The 19726-nt window shown below is 42.4% G+C and overlaps 1 protein-coding gene across 4 annotated transcripts in view; it reads left to right on the plus strand.

Moving 5' to 3' along the window:
* Positions 1-14993: 14993 nt before the first annotated feature.
* PEBP4 (phosphatidylethanolamine binding protein 4) overlaps positions 14994-19726 on the plus strand; it is a 216273-nt gene continuing 211540 nt past the window's right edge. For 2 of the 4 annotated variants that reach the window (XM_040490285.1, XM_040490284.1), the window contains exon 1: positions 14994-15184. The gene's annotated coding sequence lies outside the window, so the exon portion shown is untranslated. The remainder of the gene's footprint in view (positions 15185-19726) is intronic. The other 2 variants (XM_040490282.1, XM_040490283.1) reach the window with 1 other exon arrangement.

Genomic DNA, 19726 nt, shown 5'->3' on the forward strand with positions numbered 1-19726 from the left:
TCTTTCTTTCTTTCTTTCTTTCTTTCTTTCTTTCTTTCTTTCTTTCTTTCTTTCAACATGTAGTATTATATTAGTTTCAGGTGTACAATACAGTGATTCAACAATTCCATTATGTCACCCGGTACTCATCACAAGTGCATTTCTTAACCCCCATCATCTATTTAACCCATTCCACCACCTGGTCATGCCTTCTTGGTACACTCCTCAAATGGATATACACCCAGAAGTAGAATTGTTCTATCATATGATGGTTTTATTTTTAATTTTTTTGAAGACCCTCCATACTGTTTCCCACAGTGGCAGCACCATTTTACATTCCCACCAGCAGTGCATGGGGGTTCCAGTTTCTCCACACCAACTTGTTATTTTCTGGGATTTTTTGGGAATATCCTCCTAATGGGTGTGAGATGGTATGTCATTGTAGTTTTGATTTGCATGCCTTTAATGAACTAGTGATGTTGGACATCTTTTCATGTATTTGTTGGCCATTTATACATCTCATTTGGAGAAATGTCTGTTCAAGTCCTTTGGTCATGTTTTAATTGGGCTGTTTGTTTTTGTTGTTGTTGAGTCTTAAGAGTTCTTTATATTTTCTGGATACTAACCCCTTATCAGATATGTGATTTGCAACTAGTTTCTCTTATTTTGTGAGTTTTTTTATTTTGTTGATAGTGTCCTCTGATGCACAAAAGTTTTGTTTTTTTTTTTTAATTTCCAGGAAGTCATCTCAGCCATATTAAGTCTTCCAATCCATGAACAAGGGGCATCTTTCTATTAATATATGTTTTTAATATTAAGAATGGACATTGGAAATTATCAAATTTTTTTTGGAACGGAGATGATAATTTTTTTTTATTCTTTTTTTAGAGAGAGAGAGAGAAAGCAATTGTGAACGGAGGAGAGGGGCACAGGAAGAGAGAGAGAGAAAAGATTAACCAGGCTCCATGCTCAGTGCAGAGCCTGACACGGGGCTCGATCCCACAACCCTGGGATCATGACCTGAGCTGAAATCAAGAGTTGGATGCTCAACCGACTGAGCTACCCAGGTTCCCTGAGATGATAATTTTTTTTTTTTAAGATTTTATTTTTAAGTAATTTTTACACCCAACATGGGGCTTGAACTCACAACCCTGAGATCAAGAGTCACATGCTCTTCTGACTGACCCAGCCAGGTGCCCCTGAGATCATCATTTTTAAAGGGATAATTACATTAACAGATGTATTACTATTCAATCACCCTGCATTTCCAGGATAAAGCTAACCTGCTTACAGCCAACTATTCTTTTTATTGCTGGGTTTGACCTGCCAGCATATTTGGCATTTTTGCTTTTCTATTCATATGAAAGATTGGTACTTACTCTCTTTTGGACTTGGCTAGGTTTTACTGCCACACTTGTGCTAGTTTTGTAAAATGTATTGGGGAACTTTATATATATTTCTCTAATGGTGAACATTTTTTTTTGACTTGGCAAATATCTGTAATCATTAAGTTTTTATAGCAAGTATGAGTTTTGCACAGGTTCAGAGATTCAGATATGTAGCTGTCAGCTCTCAATATCAGATAGTTAGTTGAAGATGCTCCATTTCTGCTGATGAGAGAAAACCTAGTCATTTTAGCCACTTTTGTATTGAAACATGTCAATTTAGAGTATAAGCTGAAATCCACTCCCCCCGCCCCTTTCTCCCTTCCCCATGGTGATCTGAATTTTAGGAGGCTGACTTATCTTTCTAGCAAACAATGAGTTATTTGGTCCTGGAGCCACCTGCTGTCTTTGGTTCCTGTTGCCACGTGTGGGCCTCTGCACAGATGTGCCCAGCCCAGTTCTAGCATCTGCTTGGCAGTGAGCCCATGAATACTGTGTCTCTGTTGTCCTGACATGACTCTCCAGATTTCCTTACCTGCCTACTCACTACTTCTATGGGTCCCTGGGGCTTGTCTGCTTTCTCTCAACTGTCCAGGGTGGAGGGGGCAATCCCCACTTGCCACCCACCCAGATGATCCTCTCAACCATTTGATTTTACCCCCTTTGTTCTGCGTCCTCCAAGGCTTGTTGGGCCATGGAAAGCCAGCCTTTAGGCCTCTTTGCCCTTGGACTCCTTTCAAACTATTCAGGGTTTCTCTTACCCTGCCCCTCGGTTTCTACCAGGAGACAGCCAGGGTGCTGAACACTCTTTAGAGACTCTGTTTGGTGTATATCAATACCACCTTCAGATCTTGGGTGAGAAATCTGTCCTTTTGTGATCCTAAACTCTGTCCTCAGCGATTTTGTCTATAGCCATTGATTTGTAAAGTTGAGTTTCTAAAAATACAAAACAAAATAAAAATAACTTCTATCTCAAAAATCTGGCTCTTGAAAATCAGGTGTTTTTGGCATTCAGGCTCTGTCTCTCCTAAAAAGTAAAATGTGCCTTGAAACTCAAAGCTGAGCAGCCACTTTCTTGTTCCACCCTCCCTGCCCTATCCATACAGCAGTGAATGCCTTTGAGTTAAGGATGGATGATGAGCTCTGGGCAAATAGGAGAAACTGGGATTTACTTGCAAAAAAAAAAAAAAAAAAAAAACCGCACCAATTGATGTTAAATAAAATATCCTGCTATTTTAGAAATCATCTTCTCATAAAACCACCTGGCTCTAGTACATGTCCAGAAAGTAATTCTTTATTATCATTTTCAAGTTTCCATTACTATTTGTTTCTTTGTGTTTTTAATTTTTTGTAAATTTGAATATCTTCATGTTTTCTGAAAAGTTAACTGGTTTACAGTGTTTTCAGATTGATTAGCATAGTGCTATACATGTTACTCATAACCTAAAATACCTTCATATTTATGATTATAAATCATAAATTTATTTTGATTCCTTACATTATTGGTCATTTCTCTCTTTGACCTGCCTCTGTCAGGAGTTCGGTTGCAGAAATACAGTCCTTCTAACTGGGGTAAGCAGAAAGGAAGCTGTGTCAGTGTGGAAAATAACTTACACAATTGTTGGGGAAACTGAAGAAGCAGACTTAAGGTTGAATTCTCAAAGACAACTTCCAAAGACACATGTGGAACTTAGGGAGCCCCTTCTGTGTACCCCATCCCCCCACACCATTTTTTAGCACTTTGTAAGAATCACCTGGTGGTATCTCACAAAACCCCATGAGAAAGGATAAAAACAAAAACATTGAGTCCATGGTCTCCATGGTTACAAATAGGCCAAAAGGCAGGGGACCAAGATCTGACATCACCTTCCAGGTACGAGGTAACCATAGGCCAAAGCAGAGTTGGGATGGGCCATCCATTGTTGGTGGCCACTGCAGGCATGTACCTAAGACCTAAAGGGACAGGGACAGCCAGTATTTAATAGCAGGAACCAGAATTCTGGACTAATCTAATTCTGAGATCAAATTACTTTCTTGGTGGGAGATCCTTAATTTAATTCTACCCTAGAAAGATGAAATGTGCTTCCAAGATGTGGTTGGATGAGGCTGTACCTGGAGTCGGAGGTGGAGGGAGAATTTGTTAAGGCAGGATGAAAACAAGGAGGAGAATAAGGAGGCATGTGTTAGTGGCCCTGATATCCTCCCATGCCCAAGTAGTTCAAAGAGAGTAAACAATGGATTCCCAAACCTGGAAGCCAGGCAGGGTCCCAACCATCTTTATACAGAAACTTGAGGACTGGTGGCCTGGCTTGGACCCTCCATCCAAGCCACACACGTTTACCACGCCCCATGAGCTGCTAGACATTGTGGCTACGAGGTTTGTGTGATGCCGGCCCCCTGCACTCCGGGGCCAATCCAGGATCCATGTGCATCCATGTCCTCACAGAACTTACACGTTTCAAACTTGTAGCCTCTTGAGTCACAGATTCCATGCTATAGAGTCAAGCTTCCTTGCTTTAATTCCTAAAATGAACCCCATGCTTCAAGCTCTCCTTACCCGACACTGTGCCTCAGTCCACCAGGTTTTTGAGGAAATAAACAAGTTCATGTTTACCCTATCATACCCTCTTCCTCTCAGACTTCACTGGTCCAGATTGTTAAAAAAAAAAAAAAAAAGTTAACTTCTTCAGCTTGTCTTCGTTTTTTTTTTAACGTTTATTTATTTTTGAGAGAGACAGAGACAGGGTGCATGTGGGGGAGGGGCAGAGAGAGAGAGGGAGACACAGAATCTGAAGCAGGCTCTAGGCTCCGAGCTGTCAACACAGAGCCCAACGGCAGGCTCAAACTCATAGATCATGACTTGAGCTGAAGTCAGAGGCTTAACTGACTAAGCCACCCAGCCGCCCCATCTTCATTTTTTTTTTTTTAAATACAGTACTCTACCAGGCTCATTTTATTTTTTAATTTTATTTTATTTTTAAATTAATTAATTAAGGAATTAATTAATTAATTTTTTAAAGTAAGCTTAACACCCAGCACAGAGCCCAACCTAAGGCTTAAACTCATGACCTTGAGACCAAGACCTGAGCTGAGGTCAATAGTCGAACACTTAGCTGACTGAGCCACCCAGGTGCCCCTTTATTTATTTACTTTCAATGCGTTTTATTTTTTTAAAGTAATCTCTACACCCAACCAACATGGAGCTCAAACTCACAACTCCAAGATCAAGAATCACATGCTCCACTGACTGAGCCAGCTAGGTGCCCCCAGCCTGCCTTCATATTTAAAGTTCTTTCCAGTTCCTTCTCATATTTCATATATTATACACCCACACGATACCCCAGGAACAGCATGGCTTCTTTGTGACTGTGGGCAGTGGACAAAAGGAAAGAGCAGGAAGTGTACTTTCTCAGCTGAGCAGCTCAGCAGGGCTGGTGCTGTCAGGGGTAATCAGTCTTATGAAGCCCAATGCAAAGACGAGTTTAAAAAACAACCCACAGCAAAACTTAAGCACAAACAGCATATTTGCATGATCTCAAAGTATTTCCTCACAAATATTTGTAATTACGAAGAGGAAAATAGTAAGTCTACAGTAGAGAATCCTGGAAGACACCACCTTAACCAAGTGACTAAGGTCAATATCATCAGTAATAGATCAGCATCATATGCCCTCTGATCTGATGCACTGACAAGGGCAGGCCACCTCTGTGATCTCCTTCTCAATAGAGCATGACCTCAGTCTAATCATGAGAAAGCATTCTCCAAAGTATCTAACCAGTATGCTTCAAAAAACGTCAAAGTCATGAAAGACAAAGAAAAAGTGAGTGTCTTAGTCCTTTGGGGCTGCTATAACAGAATACTAAGACTGGGTGGCTTATAAACAACAGACATGTATTTCTCATGGTCTTGGAGGCTGGAAAGTCCAAAATCAAGTTGCCGGCAGATTGGGTGTCTAGTAAGAACAGCTCTCTGGTTCATAATGGACACCATCTCTCTGTGCATTCAGATGGTGGAAGGGGTGAGGAAGGTCTCTGGGTCTTTTATAAGGACACTAATCTCATTCATGAGGGTTCCACCCCCATGACCTAATCATCTCCGAAATGCCCCAGCTCCAAATACATTAAGGATTAGGCTTCAACGCATGAATCTGGGGGAGAGACAAAATCCTCATCTGTTGCAATGAGGAACTGTAATAGACTGGTGCTAAGGAGACATGACAACTAAATACAGTGTGGGGTCCTGGACTGGATCCTGGAAGAGAAAAAGGGCAGTAGTGGAAAAACTCATGAAATCCAAATAAATTCTATAGTCTAATTAATAGCATAATACTAAGGTTAGTTTCCTAGTTTTGATCATTGTTCTTTGGCCATGCAAGATATTAGTTAACATTAGGTGCACTGGGTGCAGGGTATACAGAATATTCTCTGCACTATTTTTGTAACTTCTCTGTAGTTATAAAATTAATTGGAAACAAACAAACAAAAATCTACAAACTCACAGGAGTGTGTTGAGCTGTAGGATCCCAGAGCCTTTCCTTGGTGTTTGTCTTCATCTGGGAGGGCACCCTCATTGACGGTTAGCCTTGGAGGAGAAAGCTCCAGGAAATGACATCCCTCCATATCCTCAGTTCCAGGCACAAAGTAGGCATTCCGAGATTTGTTGAATGCAAGAATGAATGAATGAATGAATGAGATCCTAGTTTCCATAATGGAAACAGAATTGGCCTCCACTATGAGGATATTCAGAGTAACTGTAATTGTTAACATCTCTAGCCAGTTTGGTGTCCTGAGGAATCTAGGCAAGGTGGCAGAGTGGAATATAGTTGGTTTTGAGCAAATTTCCAGGTTGTGACATCTCTGGGCTCCTTTGAACGGTTTGAGGTCCTTGCATCTGAAAGGCATTGGAGGGGCAGCCAAGTACAACTCCCAAGAAATCTGTACTCCCAGTCTCTTTCTGTGGTACACCTGCCCCTTTCTGCTGGCTTATTGGTCTTTTTTTTTTTTTTTTTTTTGAGAGAAAGAGAGAATGAACAGGGGAGGGGCAGAGGGAGGGAGAGAGAATCTTAAGCAGACTCCATGCTCAGCATACAGCCCAACGTGGGCCTCCATGACCCTGAGATCATGACCTGAGCTGAAATCAAGAGTTGGACGCTAAACCAACTGAGCCACCCAAGGGCCCCTTATTGGTCTTTTTCTGATTTGAGTTGTAGGAACTCTTTATGAATTTTGCATGCTGAGTTTTTATTGGCTGTATGCAATGCAATATTTTATATATCTGGGGCCTCTTTTTAAAAAAAAAATTTATGTTTATTCATTTTTGAAAGACAGAGAGAGACAGAGCACAAGCAGAGGTGGGGCAGGGAGAGAGGGGGACACAGAATCTGAAGCAGGCTCCAGGCTCTGAGCTGCCAGCACAGAGCCTGACATGGGGCTCGAACTCACAGACTGTGAGATCATGACCTGAACTGAAGTCAGATGCTCAACCGACTGAGCCACCCAGGTGCCCCATATCTGGGGCCTCTTGATGAAAAAAAAATTTTTTTGTTTAAAACCTAGTCACATGTAGGGGTGCCTGGGTGGCTCAGGTGGTTAAGCGTCTGGGATTCAGTCTTTCTCTCTGCCCCTTCCCCCTCCTCTCTCTCTCTCTCTCTCAAAATAAATAAACGTAAAAAAAAACCTGGTCAAATATATCACTTTTTTCTTATAGTTTGTGTTTCTTCTGTCATATTTCCTTCCTACCTTAAGATCATAAAGATACCCTCTTATATTTTCTTCCAAAGGTTTAAAACTTTCTATTTTAATATTTCATTTTTTTAACCCACTTGAAATTTGTTCTGTGTAAATTATGGTATCATATCTCATTTTATTTTTACATATGGAAATTCAGTTGCCCTGGCACCATTTATTGGATAGCCAGTTCTTTCTCCATTGACTTCAAATGTCACTTCTGTCATGTAAAGAGGTTTGTATAAGCAAACAAGACTACTGAGTGTCTGCAATGGAAAATTGCTTAGAGTACATTCTTCCAGGTTTTCTGTGATTCTGCTTCTTTCATTGACCTGAGCTGTTTTATAACTCCATAGATTGTAGATAAGTAAAGACAATGCAGAACAATTCTTGTCTATAGATGTGTAAATAAGTTCTGTGTGGTGGAGGTTCAACTGACTTCCTACTCCCTTTGTGGAAGAAGCCAGTTTTGCTGCCATTTGCATGTCCATTTCAATATTCCTGATCTACCAGTGAGTCCATTCTTTGGATTGCCCTTTGAACTGAATGTAAGGTCTTACCAGTTCCCTCATTAATGATGAGCTAAATAAAAATTTTAAGATGTGTTTACTTTACATCTGCACGAAAGTGTTGATTTTACCTTATTTGAAATTTATCCCTTAGCAGTCATATACCAAGGATATAGCTTTAAGCAAACCCAAAGGGAAACCATTACTAGGTAACAAGTATTCACTTATATAAGTGCTTGCTTGCCACATGAGCCTGAGCAGTTGCAGTGGGCTCCAATTCACAAGTGTGTAAACCCTTTTTTCAGGAACACAGCCCTGCATACGGAGGCAGGCTTGTGCATGTGACAGTGCTTTGGGTGGCCAGAGGAAAACCAAACAGAAAACATATTCAGATATGTGTCCTCAGTAGTGCAAGGAAACTTTCCAACACTATAATGATGGTGTAATCAACACTGTGCATCTGGAATGAAGGCACCTGAATCAGCAAAGCAAAAGATGTGAGCTCCCACATGTCCACTGATTCCTCAACAAATGTTTACAGGCACTCAGTAACACTCAGTGTACTGAGTGTTTACAGGCACTCAGTGTGGCACTCAGTGCCTAAATGCAATAAATAAAGAAATGAAAGTCTCTTTGATCAGGTTGAAACTAATCACCTAAGTCCAAAGGTGGAACTAACCCCACGGGCCCTACATGAGGTATATGATATGATAAAATATCATGAAATAATACAATATGAGAGGGGTGGTATATTCCTTAGAAATGAACAGGTCAAAAAACAATTTGTGATGCTGTCTCCTGTCTTGGCCTGGAGGAGAGTAAGGAGTTCCACTTTTCCCCATTGCAGGCAGGGCACATTGTCCCTGCTGGCAGAGAAGGGCTGGCATCCTTCTGGCCACCCTATGCTCTTGGGGCAGTCATCTGTGAGAAATCTGGTGAATGTGACCAACTGGTTGTCCTACAGAGAAGAAATTCCTTCAAGGGTCTTTGGAGGAAGTCATGGTGTCATCTGTTTATAACCCAAGGACTGTATGCTCTACTAATTGAGTAGGCAATCTGATAACCAAAAGAAGACAGTGTCATTACCAAGTGGCATCTACCCGGGGAGCCCAAGCCACTCAAAAGGAGGTTTTCCCAAGGACCCCTGCCAATACAAAGACACAGTAGCTGCTATCAAGGAATTTGTAGCCTACCTGAGAATATAAGATGTATAGAGCTAGAAAGCCAAATAATGATATGTCAGTCTAAGTGTTGCAGGTCTGGAGGATGACTTGTGGAAAGCTTGAAGAAAGAAATGAGTATGATGTAGGCATTGAAGAGAGGTCAGATTTGGAAGCAGCACAAAAATGAATGGTGGGCATTCCCAGGGCAGGTAGAGTGGAATCCTGGAACAGAGTGAGGAGTAAGGCAGAGGAGGCCCAAAAGCAGGGCAGTGGGTTGGGGGTGGGGGTGGGGAACCTGATTGCTGGGAAGTGTTATTTCTCAAGCTTGAATAGGACCTGGAAAGAAACTCCCCACAGCAGTGCTTTTTCCTAAGAAACGGTGGTCAGACTGGGTCCCCATGTGAACAGTGCTCCTTCCTTAACCAGCCAGGATATCCCCCTTAAAACCCCTAATTTTGGAAGACTTTCCCTCTCACACCTATCAAAAAATACCCAGGCTGTATGTGCAAATGACCTTTCAGAAAGATCCTTTTCCTCCCATCTGACTGTTCTCCCATAGGATGGATTGGGGAGGTCCCTGGTGACCTGGAGGGAACACTAAAAGTGACATACAAGGGGCACCTGGGTGGCTCAGTTGACTGAGCATCCAATTCTTGGTTTCAGCTCAGGTCATGATCCCAGAGTCATGGGATTGAGCCCCACATCTGGCTCCCTGCTGAACATGGAGCCTGCCTAAGTTTCTCCCTCTTTCTGTCTCTCTCTTTCCCTCTGCCCCTCTCCCCCCCTTACACATGCATGCTCTCTCTCTCTCTAAAAAATAACATTATAATTTTTTAAATGTTTGTTCATTCTGAGAAACAGAACACGAGCAGGGGAGGGACAGAGAGACATGGAGACACAGAATCTGAAGCAGTCTCCAGGCTCTGAGCTGTCAGCACAGAGCCCGACGCAGGGCTCGAACCCATGAACCATGAGATCATGACCTGAGCCAAAGTCAGATGCTCAACCAACTGAGCCACCCAGGTGCCCCTCTAAAATAAAATTTTAAAAATTGAAAAAAAAACAAAACCTAGAAAGTGGCACACAAAGCTTGGCAGAAGGAGGCTAGGCAATGAAGCTAACTTCAGCCGTATTCACAATGTTGTCAAGGAAACATCAAACCCTAGTCCTCAGAGTTGGAGAGGATGGGTCAGGAAAATGTGGAGGGAAAGAGCACAGGCCTAGAGGCATCATGGCTGGCTTCAAATCCAGCCCACCATTTACTAGCTGTGTGCCTTGAGCAAGGTTCTTATATTCTCTGTGCCTCAGGTTCCTTGTCTGAAAAATGCAGCTATCACTCCATACCTCATGAAATATCTGTGAAGATAAAAAGGGATAACACATATAGAGAAGGTGGAAGAACAGATACCAAAGGTTCAGCAGAGATAGGTTAACATCAATTAATACAGTGACATCTTGACTATTTACTAGCAGAATCATTTAAAATGCAGATAAAGGTATGTTCACAGGTTCATGTGATATACATACATGTATACACATATATACACATACATATATATACACATATGTATACACACACACACACACACGTATATATCCTAAGCAGAGCCCTAATGTAGAAAATAGATCAATACTCCCAAACCTCCCAAAGCTCCTGAAGACCTCCAAAGAATACAGATTGAAAACCACTGATCCAAATCCATCCTTTTATGAGAATGGAATCCCTTCTACAATGGCCCTGGCAGAGCATTATGGGGCCTATCTAAGCACTTTGCTGATGGGTCCCTGTGGTTTTCCAGGTGGCCCAACAGGGGCCTGGTCATCCTGTCACTGGGAACTGGAAGCTAGAAACCTGCATGTGGGTAGCTCGGTCCATCTCCCCTCTGGAGCCATGGAGGATGAGGCTTTCCCCAATCCTTTTAACTGAATACACTTGGGATTGCTTTGAGAAATAATCACACCTATAGGTGCCACATATAAAATAAGGCAGTCCACCTGAGTTCCCAAAAGATGCACCTTGATCTTAGCAGGTACTTTCCTTACAAAGCCCCCTCCCCAGATAAGCATCCTGGACAAGACCCAGGAGAAGAGGATCTTGTCCCTCTGATTTTTCCTATGAGGTCTCAAATGACTTTCCCAGGGAGCAGCAAGAGTCTGGCCTTGTCCTAGTCCTGCTCTTTATTCCCTGGCTGATGTCTGGGAACACTGAAATATGGGCCAGGCCTCTGGCAGCTCCCTTACCGCCAGTGGTTTTGGACTTAATGACTTGGCTGTCTTTACTGCCCCAGGGGGCAGTCCTACAGCATTCTGCCCTCCAACCAAATCACTGCTCAGAAGGGACTGATCGGTGCTCAGGCTTGTTGGAGAGGCACTCTGGAGGCCCCATCCATGAGCACTGAGCCAGGGGCAGGTGTGAGGCACGTTGGGGTGGTTGATCTAACCAGACTCTACAATCAGGGAAACAATCAGATGTCAGAGCTTGGGGCTCAGGCACGCTGGATGGATGTGATGCATAAATTCCAGTCCCCTCAAGGAAAAAAAAAAAAAGATGAGCTGAGTAAGTAGCCCTTGAGACTCACTGCAATTACCCTCTCCACTGTGAAGTCTTCCTCAATCCTAATTGCTTTTATTTCCTTCCAGTGTCCCCACTATTTGGAATATTTTCTTATAGCTCTTCTCACAGGATGCCTGGTTTCACTGTTGGTTGAGTAAATGCTTATCTTTCCCATTAAACCATGGAGGCAAGCATTGTGGTGTATCTATCCTAGAGGAAATCCCCAGAACTCGAACACGTCTTTGTACATGGTTGGGCCCAGTGGATGTTTACATTGAACTGGCAGCTATTCCAGTCACCTTTCCCAGAAGGGACAAAGTAAATCTGTCTTCAGACTCAGATAAGTCCACTTTTTCTCCCTTAATTGTACACAGATGTAGGGGCAAAGATGATGCACCCTTAGAGGTACATAGTACTTGGCCCAGAAAGGACCCCAGTGAATGTCTGTCAACTGAATGACTTAGAGAATGGATGACACATGGAGAAAAGTGTCAAAGAAGGAGGATACAAAATAGCCTGTGTGATCCCTGCACTTTGGGTGAGTTGAGAATCAGAGATGGAGCTTGTTGCAACAAAGGAACGTTTGCATCAATAGGCCTTTGGACTGAAATTGGGAGAAGTAAATGGCCCAGGACATCCTAGTGAGGATAAGAACACAGGATTGGATTCAGAAAGTTTTGGGTTGGGATCTGGCTCTTCTGTTTACTAACTATATGACACCAAGCTTCAGCTGTAAAGTGGGGACACTAGTGCCCACATCATAGGGCTATGGGGAGGATTAAACGAGATAGCACTGGTTACATGCTCACACACTGCTTGGTACCTGGTCGGTGCTCAGTCAACGTCATTGGGATAGGCGCGGTGGACCAAGTTGTCCAAGAGTACAGGGCACATAGAGGCAGAGAGCAGAGGTAGAAAAGACCATCTGTTTCTAGTCTTTCCTTTCTGCAGAGTTCAGGAGATAACAGGGGCATCTGAACTCATGTGGCATTTTACAACATCTGTTTACCCTGTAGCTTCCTCTTAAGGCTCTCCTGGGATGTGGAACCAAGAAAGTTCCAAAGTCTCAATTTAGTACAGTAAGATGATGAAAGCTGACACTGACTAAGCCATCCCCTCTACAGACCTACAAGGACCCCCTTACAGGGATTGTCTGGAAGAGACACTCTTACTGACCTGTTACTGGTTGGCCTCTCATGAGATGCTATCTTGCAGTTCTGATGGAACGTGTTTCTTTTTGTTCTCATCAGATCTAGTATGTGTCCTGGTTGAAGGGGGGAGAAAGATAGAAACAAATACATGAAGGGTCAAGTACTGTGTTCCCCCTTCCCTCCTCATCTGCACGACAACCATGAAACATGTATTAGTGTGCCCATTCTAAAGATGGTGAAGTGGGCCAAGACAGTAAGAAGCTTGACCAAGGGGGTAGTCCACAGTTCAGACCCAAAGCCCATGCTCTGTCTCAGGAAGAGGAGCTCTGCCTGGTTCTGCAGTCTGTTCTCTCTTCCTTAGGCTCCTTGGGCTGGAAATGTTGGTGCCAGTGTGAAGGGTTTCTACCATGACCTTGTTAATATCACAGAAGCCCAAACCAAGGAGTGGGTTAGTTGGTGGGGCCTGTTGGAGAGCAGATAAGTGCATAAATTACCTCTTATTCAAGCAAGAATAAACTGCCCAGCATGCTTGGCTTCCCTACCTGCATCCTGTCCCCTCTCCCACCCCACTGGTCACCTGTGCTCAATGCTCCAGCAATTCCATCCTGCTCTAGTCCACCAACTGCTGGGGCCCTTCTATGCCTCAGTGCCTTTATTCATGAGATACTCTTTCCTGCTTCTCTTTCAAAGCCTTATCCAATTCTCACTCCTGTAAGATAGTCATCACTTCTGTCTTGATTGCACTGTGGGATTTTACTTTTATTTACTTATTATTTTTTTAAGTAGGCTCCATGCCCCATGTGGTGCTTGAACTCATGACCCTGAGATTAAGACTCACATACTCTACTGACTGCGCCAGCCAGGGGCCCCTGGGGTGTTTTATTTATATAGGTGACCAAGTGAGACACAGAAAGGCCAATGCCATTGAAATAATTATTTACCATTTCCAAGAGAAAGGGGCATACCATACCACCTGGAAAAGCATTGGGGCAAATCAGAAGGGGATGAGGGAAACAACTGTCCCAGAGTCTTTATTATGTTTTCCATGGGAAGGAAGGGGTGAAGCAGGGCAGTTTAGGATTGGCTAGTTTGAATAATGCCAACAAGCTCTGAGCTAGGCAGGTGGTGTCCAGTTGCCTGAGGCCTGGCCCTGGAAAGGGGTTTATTGGCTTACTGGGTGAGGGCTGGATAAAGGAGGTTGTTGGAGGGTATAGACTCAAGATTGTTGGTTTGCATATAAAGGTGTGTTCCAAGGTGAGTTGTTCACAATCTCTACGAATCAGCTAACCCTGGAAGGGGCCATCTCTCCCCAACCAGCAAGGCCCTCAAGATGTCAAACCATCATAAGATACATAAAATAAAACACATAACTAATACCCCTTCCTCTTTGCCCTAGGGGTGCTTCCATGGCCAAACTCAGCACACTGTTGGCGATTTTGTCATTGCAGTTTATTTGATGCTTATGTTCATTGCTCAGCCTTGAGCTCATCAGAAGCAGGGTCTGAGTCTCATTCATGTTCATACCTTCAGCATCTGGCAAATGCCTACTGCCAATGTATATTTAATACATTGGTTCTCAGGCCTGGTTGCTCATTAGAATCCCATGAGAAGCACTTTGAAAATACTAATGTCTAGGACTTACCCTCAGAGATTCTGATGTAATTCATCTGGGATGTCTAGATTTCCACTAACTCCTTGAATTTCCTAGGAGGAATTTTCCAGAAGGATATCAAGGTTGTGGTCCCAGATGTGGTCATTTAAAACAGCAGGAGGGGCGCCTGGGTGGCTCAGTTGGTTAAGTGTCCGACTTCGGCTCAGGTCATGATCTCATGGTTCACGAGTTCGAGCAGCCTGGAGCCTGCTTCTGATTCTGTGTCTCCTTCTCTCTTGGATCCTCCCCCCATTCATGCGCTGTCTCTCTCTGTCTCAAAAATAAATAAATGTTAAAAAAAATTTTTTTAAACAGCAGGAAACCCAAGTCCTGAAAGTCAGGGACTTGCGTTGGGCTTGATTGCCTGTTACAGGAGCTTCAACTGCCCATTTTGGTAGAACATTACCTACTGAAAACAGTCTACACAGTCTTGGCAGCTCCTGGGCTTGAACAAGTGTTGTCCTTCTGCATTCCTCTGAGGCTCCAGGCTACACTCGTTGGAGAAGAGGCTCTTACTCCACCCCAAGTAAGGTTCCCAATTCTGCCTCTCTACTTTCGGTGTCTGTGCCTTTTGCTCTACACTGTTTGTGTCTATCTGTGACTCTGGTCTCAATAGTTTCTCTCTTTATTCTTCCATAGCCATCTCTTTGTGCATCTCTGGTGTCTCTTCAGCCTGTCTCACAGTGTATCCTGAAAGGTAGGAGAAATGGTAAGAGAATTGTCTCCAACTCCATGATTTTTGCTCTTGACTTTAGAATCCTTGGAAAAGGGAATGCTGGAAACCCACCCATTCTTCTTTTCCTATTCTTACCCACTCCTCAGGTTAGCTGCTTCCTGGAACTTCCTGGAACTTTCCCCAACTGTCTCCCCAACTGCCAACTGCTGCCTCCTCTCCTGGCACTCCAGGAGCCTCTCCCAAAACTCCCATACTCTCAACACTGGCAGACCCTGATCACCTTAAGGGCCCAATCTGTGGGGCATCCTGGAGGGAACTTGCTCCCCACCTTGTCCAGCCCAGAAACCTGCCAAGATTTCTCACCTCCCTGCAGCCACTACACTGCTCCGGGTAAGTGAAAGGGGCTCTTCACTCCGGTCGATGCGAGGAAGGGACTTTCCATAAGGACCAGACAGACAGACAGACAGAGACAGAGAGAATGAGAAGTTCTCAGGGATGAGAACTGTGGCCTAGAGAATTTAAGAGAATTAGTGTTTAGGTCATATTTCTGATTTCTTTACCCTTGTATGGTTTGAGGCCATTACTCAGGGCATTTCTGCATGCTTGTGTTTGAGCATCAAACATTTCTCTAACTTTCCCAGAAAGGACTCCTTGGCACATTTCTCACTACTAGAGTCCTGGACTGGGATTAGTGTTGCTGATTTCAGTTCAGCTAGGCCTTACTTCTAACAGACTTAGAAGTTTCTTTCCTTTGCGAGGTCCTGATTTCATCCTCCAAGGAAGAAGAATTCCTCTTTCTTCTCATGTGAAGACATGTGGGCAGAACTAGAAATCCAATCTGTGCACCAAAGGAGGGGAGGAGGGTAAATCTGCAGCTCCAGTGGGCTCTACATTCAATGCTCACCTCCACGAGGACAGACAGAATATTCATTCTTCTGAGGATGATATGGCAGCAAATGAACCTGGAAAATGCTACCATTTCATAGCGTATCTGGGCCTTTCCGTTCTGTGGATGAATTGAGTCATTAATACATACATCATAAGGCTGAGGCAGTGAGCTTATTAGGTCAACAGTTGGTTGCTGAGACCAACAAGCTGGGGTTCTCAGAGAGGAGACTTCATGTTCCTGGAGTGAAGTGGCCCAAGCCCCCAACTTCTGGTTGGAGGTCCAGCAGAAACCTTGGATAAAATGAGTGTTTGGGTCAGGGGCCAGAGCTGGGTCTTATCTCAGAGACACTCTTCTAGTCTCCTCACTCTTGGGAAACAGAACTGCTAGAAAATTCAACTCTGGAGCTCTCTCTGCCACTGTCCCCTTGCCCCACCCCTGTCAATACCACCAGTTCCTGCATTTTCTGTTTGAGAAGTTAAAGATTTATAGTTCAAAAGGTGACTAGAAGGAGAGCAAGCATTTCTTAAAATAACAACAAAAGTTACATTCTGATACTTTTACATTCCAAGACAGTTTCTACATTGGTCATCTGAAATGAAAGTTACATAAAAAGCAACATTTTCGGGGCGCCTGGGTGGCGCAGTTGGTTAAGCGTCCGACTTCAGCCAGGTCACGATCTTGCGGTCTGTGAGTTCGAGCCCCGCGTCAGGCTCTGGGCTGATGGCTCAGAGCCTGGAGCCTGTTTCCGATTCTGTGTCTCCCTCTCTCTCTGCCCCTCCCCCGTTCATGCTCTGTCTCTCTCTGTCCCAAAAATAAATAAACGTTGAAAAAAAAATTAAAAAAAAAAAAAGCAACATTTTCTAGTGGAGAACTAAAAGACTTTAGGAGACTTTGTGGTCCTTTTCTACTCTTTACATATGAAAGACAACAAAAGGCTAGAATATTCTGTTTGCAACATATTGTTTTTGAATGTGCGTGCTTGCTTATTTTTTAAGTGTCTACTCTATTGAAAGTACTGTGGGGGGTACAGAAACAATTAGGGTGCTCACAGGATGAAATATCTGCACAGGAAACTAAAACAGAAAGAAGATATCACTGAATGCTATTAAGGGAGAAACAAACACTGCCCCTGAAACTGAAGTGAGACACATATTAAATTTGTGGAGGCCTATGTCCACCCCTCTTTCCCTTATTTTCTTCCTTATTTATTTAAAAAAAAATTGAATATTTATTTTTGATAGAACACAAGGGGGGAAGGAGAAGAGAAAGAGTAAGACACAGAATCTGAAACAGTCTCCAGGCTCTGAGCCGTCAGCACAGAGCCCGACGCGGGGCTCGAACACACAGACCATGAGATCATGACCTGAGCTGAAGTCAGTCGCCCAGCCGCCCAGCCAGCTGACTCAGCCACCCAGGCTCCCCTCCTCCCTTATTTAAATGGTAATAGAGCACCTGCTGTTTCTCAGGCACTGTGCGAGGTGCCAGACACAGCACTTCACAGGACACATATGGTTCTTCCTCCGTAAAGGTAACAGTCTAGTGGTAGATAAGCACAAGTAAATGACAAATAAAAATGGCTGGATACATACTATCATGGTGGAAGACTGTATGTGGGTAGGAGAGGATATCTAAGAAGGTTCACTGAAGGAAGGTTCACTGATGTTTAAATAACACCTGAAGGATAAGCAAAAGCCATCTGGGTCATGTGGTGGAAGAGAATGGCTCTCCTTACAGAGAGAACAGCTTGTACAAAGGCCTTAGAGTCAGAGAGAGTATAGCCAATTGGGAATGTGGAAAGTAGTCTACACAGGCTGATCAAGTGGTCTATACAGTGAGGAGAATGGATTAAGTCAGTTTTCTAAAGTGGGCTCTATAAATCACTGGTTCCTTGGTGTATTGTGTGTGTGTGCACTAAAATATATATAAAATTTACCATTTTAACTCTTTTTAATTACATTCACAATGTTGAGACTTTATCACCCTATGTATTTCCAAAACATTCATTACCCCAACAAAAAGTCTGCAACTATTAAGCAGTAACTCCTTACTGTGAGAAAATAAGTTTCTGTTGCTTAAGCCACCCAGTCTGTGATATGTGGCTATGGCAGCACTGACAAACTAATACATTCATCTTGTTCCAGATCTTCGGGAAAAATTTTTGAGTCTTTCACCATTGAGTATGATGTTAGCTATGGATAGTCCATATATGGCCTTTATCATATTGAGGCTGTTGAGTTTTTATCAAGTTTTTATGAGTTTGTTGAGTGTTTATCAAGAAAGTTGTTGAATTTTGTCAAATGCTTTTTCTGCATCAAGTGAGATAATCATGTGGATTTTTTCCTTCATTCTGTCAATGTGGTGTATTATATTGGTTGATGTTCATGTGTTGAACCCTTCTTCCATTCCAGGAACAACTCTTACTTGGTCATGTTGTATAATCCTGTTAATATGCTTCTGAATGCAGTTTGCTAGGGTTTTTACATTAATATGCATAATGAATATTGGTCTTTAGTTTTCCCTTCTTGTAATGTCTTTGTCTGGTTTTGGTATTGGAATAATGTTAGCCTGACAAAATTACTTAAGACATATTCCCTCCACTTTAATTTTTTGAGTTTGTGGTGACATGTTTTTATTCCCTTTTTATTTATTTTTGGTATATTCTATGGGTATATTTTGTGGGTATCATGACTATCATATATAACAACTTAAAATTATAACAATCTAATTTAAATTGGTACCAGCTTACCTCCAATCGCAAAAGATAGCTACACTCCCCTACTTTATGTTACTGATGTTACAGATTACATTTTTATATATCTGTACACTAACAAAGATTTATAATTACTTTTGTGCATTTGTCTTTTAAATCCTATATTTAAAAAAGGTGGAGTTACAATGCAAAATTTATTGGCTTTTATGCTTGCCCATATATTTACCTCTACCTGAGATCTTTATATCTTTATCTAACATCAAGTTACTATCTACTGTCCTTTCATTTCAACCCAAAGGACTCTTATTAGCATTTTTTTTTTTTTGCAGGGAATTTCTAGTGGCAATGAATTCCCTCAGTTTTTATTTAACTGGGAATGTCTTAATATCTCCCTCATTTTTTAAGGGCAGTTTTGCTGTATATAGAATTTTTGGTTGACAGGTTTCTTCTCTAAATATTTTAAATACAGTTAACCCTTAAATAACATGGGTTTGACCTTCATGGATCCACTTATTTGTGGATTTTTCTTCTCTTCCTTGTGGTTTTCTTAATAACATTTTCTTTTCTCTAGCTTACTTTATTGTAAGATTACAGTGTGTAATATGTATAACATTGAAACTATGTGTTAACCAACTGTTTATGTTATCGGTAAGGGCTCTAGTCAACGGTAGGTTATTAGTACTTAAGTTTTTTGGGGGGGGGTTCAAAAGTTATATGCAGATATTTGACTGCATGGGGGTCAGTGCACCTAACCCCTCTGTTGCTTGAAGGTCAACTGTATATCATCCCAATGCCTTCAGCCTCCAGGGTTTCTTCTGAGAAATCAGTTGTCAGTCTTGCAGAGGATACCTTGTACATGACATGTCCCTTTTATCTTGCTGGTTTCAAGATTCATTTTTTGGCTTTTAACAGTTTGATTATGTGTCTTGGTATGAGTGTGTTTTAGTTTATTCTACTTGGTGTTTCTTGAGCTCTTTGCATTTGCAGATTCATGTGTTTAATCAAATTTGGGAAGTTTTTGGCCATTATTTCTTCAAATAATCCATCTGCTCCCTTCTCTCTTTTCTCCTTCTGGAACTCTCATAATGCATACACCGGTCTACTTGATGGTATCCCATGGGTCTTTTAAGCTCTGTTTATTTTTTTTTTCATTGTTTTTTCTTTTTGCTCCTGATCCCAGACTCAATAATTTCAGCATTCTTATCTTTAAATTTATGGATTATTTTTTTTCTCCCTGCTCAAATAAGCTATTGAACCCCTATAGTAAATTTATCACTCAGTTATTTTATTTTTTATCTCTATAATTTGTTTTGTTGGTTTTTATAATTTCTGT

Source organism: Herpailurus yagouaroundi, unplaced genomic scaffold, assembly GCF_014898765.1.
Source record: "Herpailurus yagouaroundi ecotype Mexico unplaced genomic scaffold, PumYag 181, whole genome shotgun sequence".
Lineage (NCBI taxonomy): Eukaryota > Metazoa > Chordata > Mammalia > Carnivora > Felidae > Herpailurus > Herpailurus yagouaroundi.